Here is a 10,000-nt window from a genome sequence, read left to right as displayed (position 1 = left end):
ACCCGATAATGTTAAAAAAGTAATACCTTAAATAGTATTATATAATCAAGACATAATGGAACGTTTAAGGATTCTTTTATCCACCTGCTCTTTTACCTAGATCATATCAGCTAATTACCTCACTGAAAATCTATTGTCCATTGTCTAGATGGGAAACTCATTACATACTTTCCAAGGTGAATCGACTAAATTTTATCGTCTTAACGTTTTACATTAAATGCTATACGAATAGGTTTCTTAGCTGTCTCCTTAGAATTTTTATCCGATTTCTAATGTGTACTTATGTCTCAGTAGTATCTAATTTTATCCTAATCTCTCTCTCTCTCTTTCTCTCTCTCTTTCTATAACATGTATCTATGTGTTAAGTAAAATTATTAAATTACTGTCAGATACATTTGATATTCTATAGATAAGAATTTATACATGATACGATCTATGATACTATTTTTCGATAATAATTAAATTATTATAGATTCCTTTTTAAGGAAACAGATTAAAAATAATACACGTAAAAGTTAAATGCGATGCTTCTCAATATTTCTATTTTTAATAAATTTTATATTAATAACTTGGAGATCGTTTCGCGTTAAAAATTTATAAATATTATCAGATATGTCTGAAATAGTATGCGTATATAATATAGTTTATTTTGATGACGTTGAAAATAGATCGTTTTTTATCGAGTAAACGAGAGAGAGAGAGAGAGAGAGAGAGAGAGAGAGAGAAGAGAGAGAGGGAGGGAGAGGGAGAGAGAGAGTGTACACTTAAAAGTTAAATGGGACGTTAATAACCCTTTCTCTCATCTACTTACCAAGAGTATGTCGAAATTGCATCCTTTATTCTTCGACTACTAGGTATATATATTCTTTGCTTTCGAAGATGCTGTATGTAAGATAAGCATAACGAGGAGATAGAGAGTGAGAAGAGAATTTCTAAGCTTGCGACAGAGAGATAAAGATGGAAAGAGAGAGAGAGAGAGATATAGACAGAAAGAGGGAAAGAGAGAGAGAGAGAGAGAGAGAGAAAGAGAGAGTAGGATAGAATGAACAAGTAGAGGATGAAGGAAGGGAACCGTCGGTAAGCCGTCGAGCAGCTTCTACCCGGGCAAAGTCAGACGAAATCCTAATTGCTCGCTACGCTAACGCGACGTTAAAATGCTTCTTGGTTATTAATACCAACGTGCAAAGGTGTTGGTGAGTTCTCATATTTGGCATTAATACCAAGTAGAGTTAGTAGTGGTAATCTCTTGCTCGCATCACAGACGAATCTCTCCCCTCTCCTTCTCCTCCCCTTAAGCCGCCACACCCCACCCCCAACCCAATCCTCCACCCCATCATTTCCTCCCACATATAATAGATATATACTAGGTGATTCTGAAATAAATATTTAAGTTTTCACAACTTTTAGAAAAATTAATTACGATTAATTAAAGAACTAATTGTATATAATTAATTTTAAAATTTGGCAAGAATTCTTATCGATTGTCGCCATATTATTTCTTAATAAATCGATTACGATTGATAATTCATTTAATTTTCTTTTTAAAACAAATTTGAATTATTTGATAATTTATAAAATTGTCGATTTGTCTCTCTTTCTCTCTCTCTCTCTCTCTCTCTCTCTCTCTCTCTCTCTCTCCCGCCTTCTTAAAACACTCTGTTACAAATTTATTCGAATATAGGAAAAAACACTTATCTTATTAATAATATGTATCACTGATTATATATATATATATACATATACACATACATATATATATATATTAATATAATATATTTTTATTAGTACACACATTAAAATTTTGAATCACCCAGTATATATATTTATACCGATGGCATAACCGGCATACGACGGCAGCGCTGCTTTTGTTAATTCCCTCCATTCACTGGGAGTTTCCTTATCTGTGGTAGTGCTAACGGCTGAATGATGAACGGAGAAATAGTATCTAATGCATCATAGACGAGAGAAATTACTGTTGTGTATGCGAACGTAAGTAGAGACACGTTTACTCACATACGTGAGAGAAACATACGGTGGAATGTGATGATGGAAATATACTATGAGTAAGACCAATTTGAAAACTACTATACTTTGAAAATAGTATAGTCATTTTCTTTCTCTCTCCCTTTTTTTCTCCCTTTCTCTCTCTCTCCCTCTTTCTATATACATATATATATACATATATCTTTTTTAATTAGATTAGTTTGATTCATGAACAAGTAATCACAGTTTTACTATAATAAAGAAAAAAAAATACATATATATATATATATATGTATGTATGTATGTAGCAGTAGAAATCTAATTACCAGATAAAAATCCTAAGTAAGTGATCCATATAAGTTATTCTATCTCGATTATAATCCTTTCGTCATGTCCGAATGAAATCCATGAGTACTATATCTCTCTTCCCTCACTCCTCTCTCACTCACACACACTCTCTCTCTCTCTCTCTCTTTTCTATTTGTCCTTTGCCGCTCTAAGCTCACGTTGCCTTGCGCGCATCCCAGAATAGGATGCACTTCCAGGATTTAATTGCGATCCCGTGACGAAGCCTTCCCGACGTTCGTTACCTGCCTCTGTGTGTGCTCTTCTCATTCGAATTGAAAGCTCCGTCACGCACGAGCTTACACATTTGTGTCGAGTAGAGACACAGACGTCCATACCTCTGTCTCCCTTTCTCCCCCTTTTCTCTCTCTCTCTCTCTCTCTCTCTCTCTCTTTCTCTCTCCATCTCTGTCTCTTTATCTACCTCTATTTCTATCTCTATCTTCGTCTCTCTTCCTCTCTTTCCCTCTCTCTCTCTCTCTCTCTCTTTCTCTGTCTCTGTCTCTGTCTCTCTCTCTCTCTCTCTCTCTATGCCTACGCAGGAAGAGCAAGGATTACGTGTCACAAATTGGTATTACCTACTGCTGCAAATGCAGACATAGGAGACAGGTGTGCATTCGGTATTTCGAGAGAAGCGTCTCCAAGTGCTTCCAGAATATCTGATGCGACGACTAGTCGTGGAGTCTAGGTAAGTTCAGTTTCTGCGTCCTTGTCTCGTTGAGAGAAATTTCAAGGATGGACCCATTCGCATGAGAAAATTCACTTACTTTTTCAGGTAGATATAGTTAATTGCACTGTCCTTCTTACTTTCTTCCTTTTCATTTTTTCCTTTCGTCCTCTAGGTCCTTCTTCTATTTGTTTCTTTTTTCCTTTTCTTTCCCCCTTTTATTTTTCGTTTTTCTTCTTCTTCTTTTTTCTTTTCTTCTTTTTTACTGCTCGTATCTTGGACGCATTCAACGTCCAAAGGATCTTATCATTGTTTTATTCTTCGCACAGAAGCTCGTTACATCCGCGTCGCTCACGGTAACGAACCTGCCTCCTTGATCGTGCTCTAACCGTGTTTCAAGATCGATCTTCTATCTTTTTTCTTTTCTTTTTTATTTTTTTTTTTATGATGCTTTGCTCTCCCTCTCTCTCTTTCTCTCTCTCTCTCTCTCTCTCTCTCTCTCTCTCTCTCTCTCTCTCTCTCTATCTATCTATCTTTCTCTTTCTTCCTCTCTCTCTCTCTCTCTCTCTCTCTCTCTCTTTTACTCTTTCTCTATCTTCCTTTCTTCCATCTTCTTCGTTACGCAAGAGCTCAGCAGCAAGATCTAAGCACGAAGTAAAGTTCGTTTCCGATATCGGCGAAATATCGTTTATCATCAAAGCGAGACCTTAATCGATTTATCGAAACGTCGCGTCGTAAAATAGCGGAAGGGATTTATCGCGAGCCAACGGACACCAATGTCGTCGTCGGTGTTGTCGTCGTCGGTGTTGTCGTCATCGGTGTTGTCGTCGTCGGTGTTGTCGTCGTCGGTGTTGTCCTCGTTCGAGTATAGATATAGAGATAGTAAGTCATTTTTGATCGATTCATGTAAATACATTATCAAATTTGTCGACGGGATTAATCTTGAATTTAATTAATTAAATATATAAAATTGCGAAGGTGGTCATATAATTTCTTTTTAATCATTCCTTTTTCTTACTTGTCCTTCTTCTTTTCTTTGATCTCTTCTCTTTTTTTATTTTCTGTTTTTTTTCCTCTTCTTTCTTTCAATAGATATATATATATATATATATATATATATATATATATATATATATATATATATATATATTGATTTTCACTAGAAGAATCTTCAGAGCAACTTAATGTCCAAACGTATCGGCCAAGATCCGATCGATAAAAGTCGCGACGAGCTAAAGTAAGCATGTTATAACGGTTGAATAGTTAATGCTTGTTTAAGTAGTTATAACACTAGTTAACAGCACGTAATACATTTCGTGCACGCTAGAACAAGTTAGATCCTCTTCCTCCAATTAAAGTTAGAAATTTCCACGAATTTCTCTCCGCAAGTTTTCTCGCTTGAACGGGGGCCAGCGGTACTACTGTGGAATAAGAGTAACGGAGAAAAAAAATAAATAAAAAGAAAGTGCGAGCGAGCGAGCGAGCGAGCGAGCGAGAGAGAGAGAGAGAGAGAGAGAGAGAGAGAGAGATCCTTGTTAAGAGCAGCAGTTTTGCAATTTTTCTACACTGAAATTCTGTATCTCGCTCGCTTCTAATGCTCTGCGGATGTACTTTACTTCCGGGAACCATCTTAAAAGAGATATACACGCGATGGTTTCTCTCTCTGTCTCTCTCTCTCTCTCTCTCTCTCTCTCTCTCTCTCTCTTTCTCTCTCTCTGTCTGTTTGTCTGTCTTTCTATTTGTCTGTTTCTTTCTAACATCTTCAAAATTAATAAGACGTTGAAATCTCTGTCGAGCTTTAAAAAATTCTATATTACCGGAAGTATCTTGAGAAATCGCAGAATAAAAAAGATATCCCGTTTACGCATTAATAATAGTTTATATAAAATTTAGAAATTCTTTGATAAAATGATTATAATTAATTTAATGTTTACTTCGTACTTTTTGTTTTCTTCTTTTTGTTCCTTTTATTTTGTTGTTTGTTTTTTTTTTTTTTTTTTTTGTATAATTTATCCTATACGATAAGAAATTCATATTTTATCGATCCTTTCGTATAACAAATATTATATCATTTTGAATTGAATTAAGATCGACCGTTTAAGTGGCTATTGAATTTGAACTTTATGGGGTGTGAATTAAAGAATAGTTTTGAGATACACGTGGTTAACTCTCACGTAGATCTGAATTACCACGATTCAAGCTTCACTTGAATTTATCGCTTAGCAGGATTTATCCGCGACGGAAATAAATCCAACGTCTTATATGAGACTGCTGTTACGTGTCGAGTTATTTCGTGTTTTTCTTTTTCTAAATCTCTCTCTATCTCTCTCTCTCTCTCTCTCTCTCTCTTACTTTTTCTATAACGTGACCACAATTAGAAAATATGAATTATTTAAGATTCGTACGTTTGATCTTCTTCGATCTTTTTCAAATTATTTATCATCCTTAATACCACATCAAAGATTTAAAAATATGAATTGTAATGTAAGAAAAAGAATTTCTCTATTAGTCATTTTAGAAAAGGATATAAATAAGATGGATTTACATAATAAATAAATATTTTTATCTTGACTTATAGATAAATATGAATTATTTGAAACATATTCGTGCGTTCGTTCTTCTTGTATCTTTTTCAAACATTTTTCTTTCTTTCTTTTTTTTTTTTATTTTTTTTTTTTCTTATTATTTTCTTCTTTTTTTTTCTTTTTTTTTTTTTTTGATTTTCCTTAATACCATACCAAAGATCTAAAGATATATGGATCAAACGATAAGAAAAAGATTTGTCGATTATCCTGTGCAAGAATCGTAAGAAATAAGATATAAGTAGATATATTAAACTACATATATATATATATATTTAGTAGATATATATATATATATATATATATATATCTACTAAAAGCTAGTAGAACGTTTCGAAGATTTTCCGATTACTTGCTTGCGTAGCATTTTCCTTGAAAAGTATGTATCAAAGTATTCGTGTGGGTTCTTTTCGTTCGATCGAGCTATAAAAAGAAATAAAGAAAGAAAGAGAGAGAGAGAAAGAGAAAGAGAGAGAAAAAGAGAGAGAAAGAGAGAGAGAGAGAGAGAGAGACAGATAGACAGACAGAAAAAAGAAAAAAGAAAAATCAGAGAAAGAAAAAGAGTGAGTGAGCGAGACAGATAGGCAAACAGAAAAAAAAATCAGAGAGAGAGAGAGAGAGAGAGAGGGAAATAGAAAAAACGAGCAAGTAGAAATATATGTAAAATACAAACAGTAGGTATATGCTCGGTCGACGATTAGGCGGGAGAGCAAACTGGGTAATAATAGTTCCTTCAATGATGTTATGTTACTAACATTAAACTGTTTAAACCGTAAGATGTCGCACCTTCGAAGATTTCGAGACATGCAATTCCAAGTTGAACGCCTTAGGCAATACATTTTCCACAGGATGGACGTCAAACGATCCCTATCACTCGCCTCTCTGCACGAGGTTCTTCTACAACACACAGTCATACACTTACACACTCGCAGATAGATTCTCTCTCTCTCTCTTTCTCTATCTTTCTCTATCTTTCTCTTTCTCTCTTTCTGACACTCTTGGATTTGATATAAGTTCACAAGGTTCAAATTGCCTTAGCTCGGCACGTTGTTCCTATTATTCGCTTGTGTACCGACGAATTAAATGAAAATTTCTATCCTTTCGTTCGAAATTCAAATTTGAAAAGATCTTTTTCATATGTTTTTGAAACGTATTCATCTTTCTACGTGTATTATTTTATTTTAAAGATGATATAAAAAGATTCGATAAGTTTTTAACGTTTGTATCGTTAATCGAATTAATCGTTCGGGTTAACGTACGTTTATTTATTTGTAAAGAAACGTGAAATTAATTATAATTTATAATCTTATTAATTATAATTATTATTATTAAATATAAATTATTAATTATAATTAATATTAACTTTAATATTATTTTATATATGGACTTTAATATTTTCTTTCTTTTTCTTTTTTTTGTTTTTTTTTTTTTTGTTTTTTTTTTTGTTTAATTTATTATTAAAGTTAATAATTAAATGATAACGTTCAATCACTTTTAATTATAAATTTAATAATTAAATTTAATGTGCTTTCGAACGTTTTTAATATTATTTAGATATATATAATCTTCTATCGTGATAAAATCTCGACGTAATGTTCGAAGACGTCGAAAATACGTATTTCATGATTGTTAGAAATGTAGAGAGTATATACGAGCGAGAACTTCTAACGTGAATAATTAGCCCCGAGTTTCAGAACGTACTCGCGGCTTTCTCGGGAAGAGTCCACGTGAACGTGCATCTTTGGTTAATTGGGATAATCCGGATCGAAGGCGGTGCTCTTGTCGTCGCTGTGGTCTCGAAATAACAACCGCAGATTCAAGGTATTTTGCGAAGTGGAACAACGTACATCTATTTGTTCACATTTATTACGTTAAAAAGCTTATTAACGTATTAAGCGCATCGTAAACGTGCTTAAAACTGTTAAAACCTGTCTGTACTTTTAGCATCGATTGATTTAGAAAAAGATCATTGATAATTTAACGATAAATAAAAATTTCATCGTAATTATTATCGTCATATTGAATATAAATTAATAAGATACATTTTATTTGAACTTCTCAGTTACCCGTATGAATCTTACGAATTTTAATTAATTATCGTATATATTTTATCAAAGATTAACTAGACAATTATTAATACAACGAATCGAGAGATTTCTATTAATATCGTATATAAAAAGTATATCTCAAATTTATAACAATAGTAATAATTTTATATTATTAAAACGTTTAATATAAGCAAATTATAATTCGATTAATGATGAAGTCCAAATGACAGAGTGTTGGTTTCTTTTAAAAATTGAACAACGTTCAATATATCACGAAATATATGACAAACTATAATTTTCTGACAAATAATAATAATAATAATAATAATAATAATAATAATAATAATAATAATAATCATAATGATATAAAAGATATAACAAGGTTAACGTTTGACGAGAGTAATATACAAAGGAGAGGAGAGCGAGAGAGAAAGGGAATTTCAACCCCTCCACAAAAAGGTAGAAATTTGGAGGCCGAATAGTGGCGCGCCAATGCGCTCGCGCACCTTTCGCGCAGCCCTCGTAGGCGCGCGCGTGTCCGAAGCGTTCTCTCTCCCGCTTCGAGTTATATACCGGCCGGTGAGAGCAGTAGCACCGGCACCACCATCAGCACCAGGCCACTATAGAGCCTTCTTTAGCTAGCTCGCTCGTTCTCTCTCTCTCTCTTTTTCTCTCTCTCTCATTCTCTCTCTCTCTAACATAAGTTCGCTCTCACAACGTTTTACGTATTTCGGTTTTCCCGTCGTGTGATATTTCGAAAGGATCCTAAAAAGAGAATCCTTAGAAAATGTTTGTTCCGTCGCCGCGACGTGTCGTCGCGTTGAGTTAAAGGGGAAAAAAAAAAAAAAAGGAAAGAAAAGAAAAGAAAAAGAGAAAAAAGAAACGAAAGAAAAGAAAAGAAAAGAGAGAGAAAGGAAAGAAAGAAATAACGAAAGCACGAAGGCAAACGCAAAGGAAGAGGAAAAAAAAGAGATAGAGAGAGAGAGAGAGAGAGAGAGAGAGGGAGAGAGAGAGAGAGAGAGAGAGAGAGATAAAAGATCGCCGGAAATCGCGAGAGAAGGTGCGACGAAAGATAAACGAAATTATTTGTGAAAAAAATTTGTTTCTCAATCTTTCATTGTTATTAATATAATATTCTATTAATAAATCGCTACCGAGCGATTTATTTATTTTACATAAATATTTTTTTCTTCGTTCGTTTTTAATCGTGTTAATGTTATCGACGTTGGATTCTTTGTTTCTCTCTATTCATCTTTATCTTTCTTATTTGTTCCTTAACATCGTGTACTCTCTTCATAAACAAGAGAAGGATAGAGAGAAGTAGAGAGAGAGACAGAGAGACAGACAGAGAGAGAGAGAGAGAGAGACGGATAGATAGAGAGCAAGGACTTACATATACGTACCTACATGTTACATACACGTGTAGTGTCCGTTAATTCGGTTATCATCGATCGTCTTTGGCGAGAGGATAAACGTGCCCAAGTGTCGGGCTTCTCGCGAATTGCGAACGTGTGCTACGCGATTACACAGTGACAATGTTCTTTAACAATCATCAGGCCCGAACGTCAGAGCAAATGATATATCATCGTCATTTATAAATTCTCTTTCTCTTTTTCTCTATATAATAATTTCCGTATGAAATTATATTTTCTTGATATAAAAAAGAAAAAAAAAAAAAAAGAAAGAAAGAGAAGAGAAAAAAAGAAAAAAGAAAAAAAAAGAAAGAAGGATAAAAGAGATATGAAATAAAAATTAGTATCCAACTTGTCAACGAACGCGTGTCGTTAATTGATCATTTTTCAAAAAGAGGGTTGAAAGTATTCCCGGACGCAGCTGGCTTGACTTTTGAATTCTTCATTCTTGTCTGAAGACAAAGGAAAGGTCAGATAGAGATAGAGAGAAAGAGAAAGAGATAGGAAGAGGGTGTGTGTGTGTGTCTGTGTGTGTATCTGTGTGTGTGTAAGAGAGAGAGAGAGAGAGAGAGAGAGAGATAGGGGAGGATATCGAGGAGGTGGAGGAGTTTAGTAGGAAAGATCCAACGGGCCATGAGTCGTCCGAGAGATTTATGAGGATCGTTGGCGTATCGTTTGGCTCCCAACGGAAATACAATATATCCGGGCCGGATTGTACCATCGAGGATCGATGACCGACGTCTACAGGCATCGAAGGATCGAATAGTTTTGACGGGCATATTTCGAGTATCCCCTGTACACCGTACGCATGATTTTGTCAATGAATAATGCGCCTGGATTTATCGTTCGTTGGAGATCGTGCTCGTTCTACGTCATCGGTGTCGATTAATTAAAAAGAGAAAGAGAAAGAAAGAGAGAAGAGTGTGTGTGTGTGTGTGTGAGAGAGAGAGAGAGAGAGAGAGAG

The 10,000-nt window shown here is 34.4% G+C and overlaps 1 protein-coding gene across 12 annotated transcripts in view; it reads left to right on the top strand.

The window, feature by feature from the left end:
* Nucleotides 1–10,000, top strand: part of LOC124952935 (lachesin) — a 282,806-nt gene that overhangs the window by 6,377 nt on the left and 266,429 nt on the right. For 5 of the 12 annotated variants that reach the window (XR_007102062.1, XM_047503592.1, XM_047503591.1 and 2 more), the window contains exon 1: nucleotides 8,203–9,505. The exons of 1 other annotated variant lie outside the window; for it this stretch is intronic. The gene's annotated coding sequence lies outside the window, so the exon portion shown is untranslated. 6 more of the 12 variants (XM_047503586.1, XM_047503585.1, XM_047503584.1 and 3 more) reach the window with 6 other exon arrangements.

The sequence above is a fragment of the Vespa velutina genome, chromosome 11 (assembly GCF_912470025.1).
Source record: "Vespa velutina chromosome 11, iVesVel2.1, whole genome shotgun sequence".
NCBI classification, from domain to species: domain Eukaryota; kingdom Metazoa; phylum Arthropoda; class Insecta; order Hymenoptera; family Vespidae; genus Vespa; species Vespa velutina.
The sequence above is the reverse complement of the archived record's forward strand: the minus strand, read 5'-3'. Positions and strand labels throughout refer to the sequence as shown.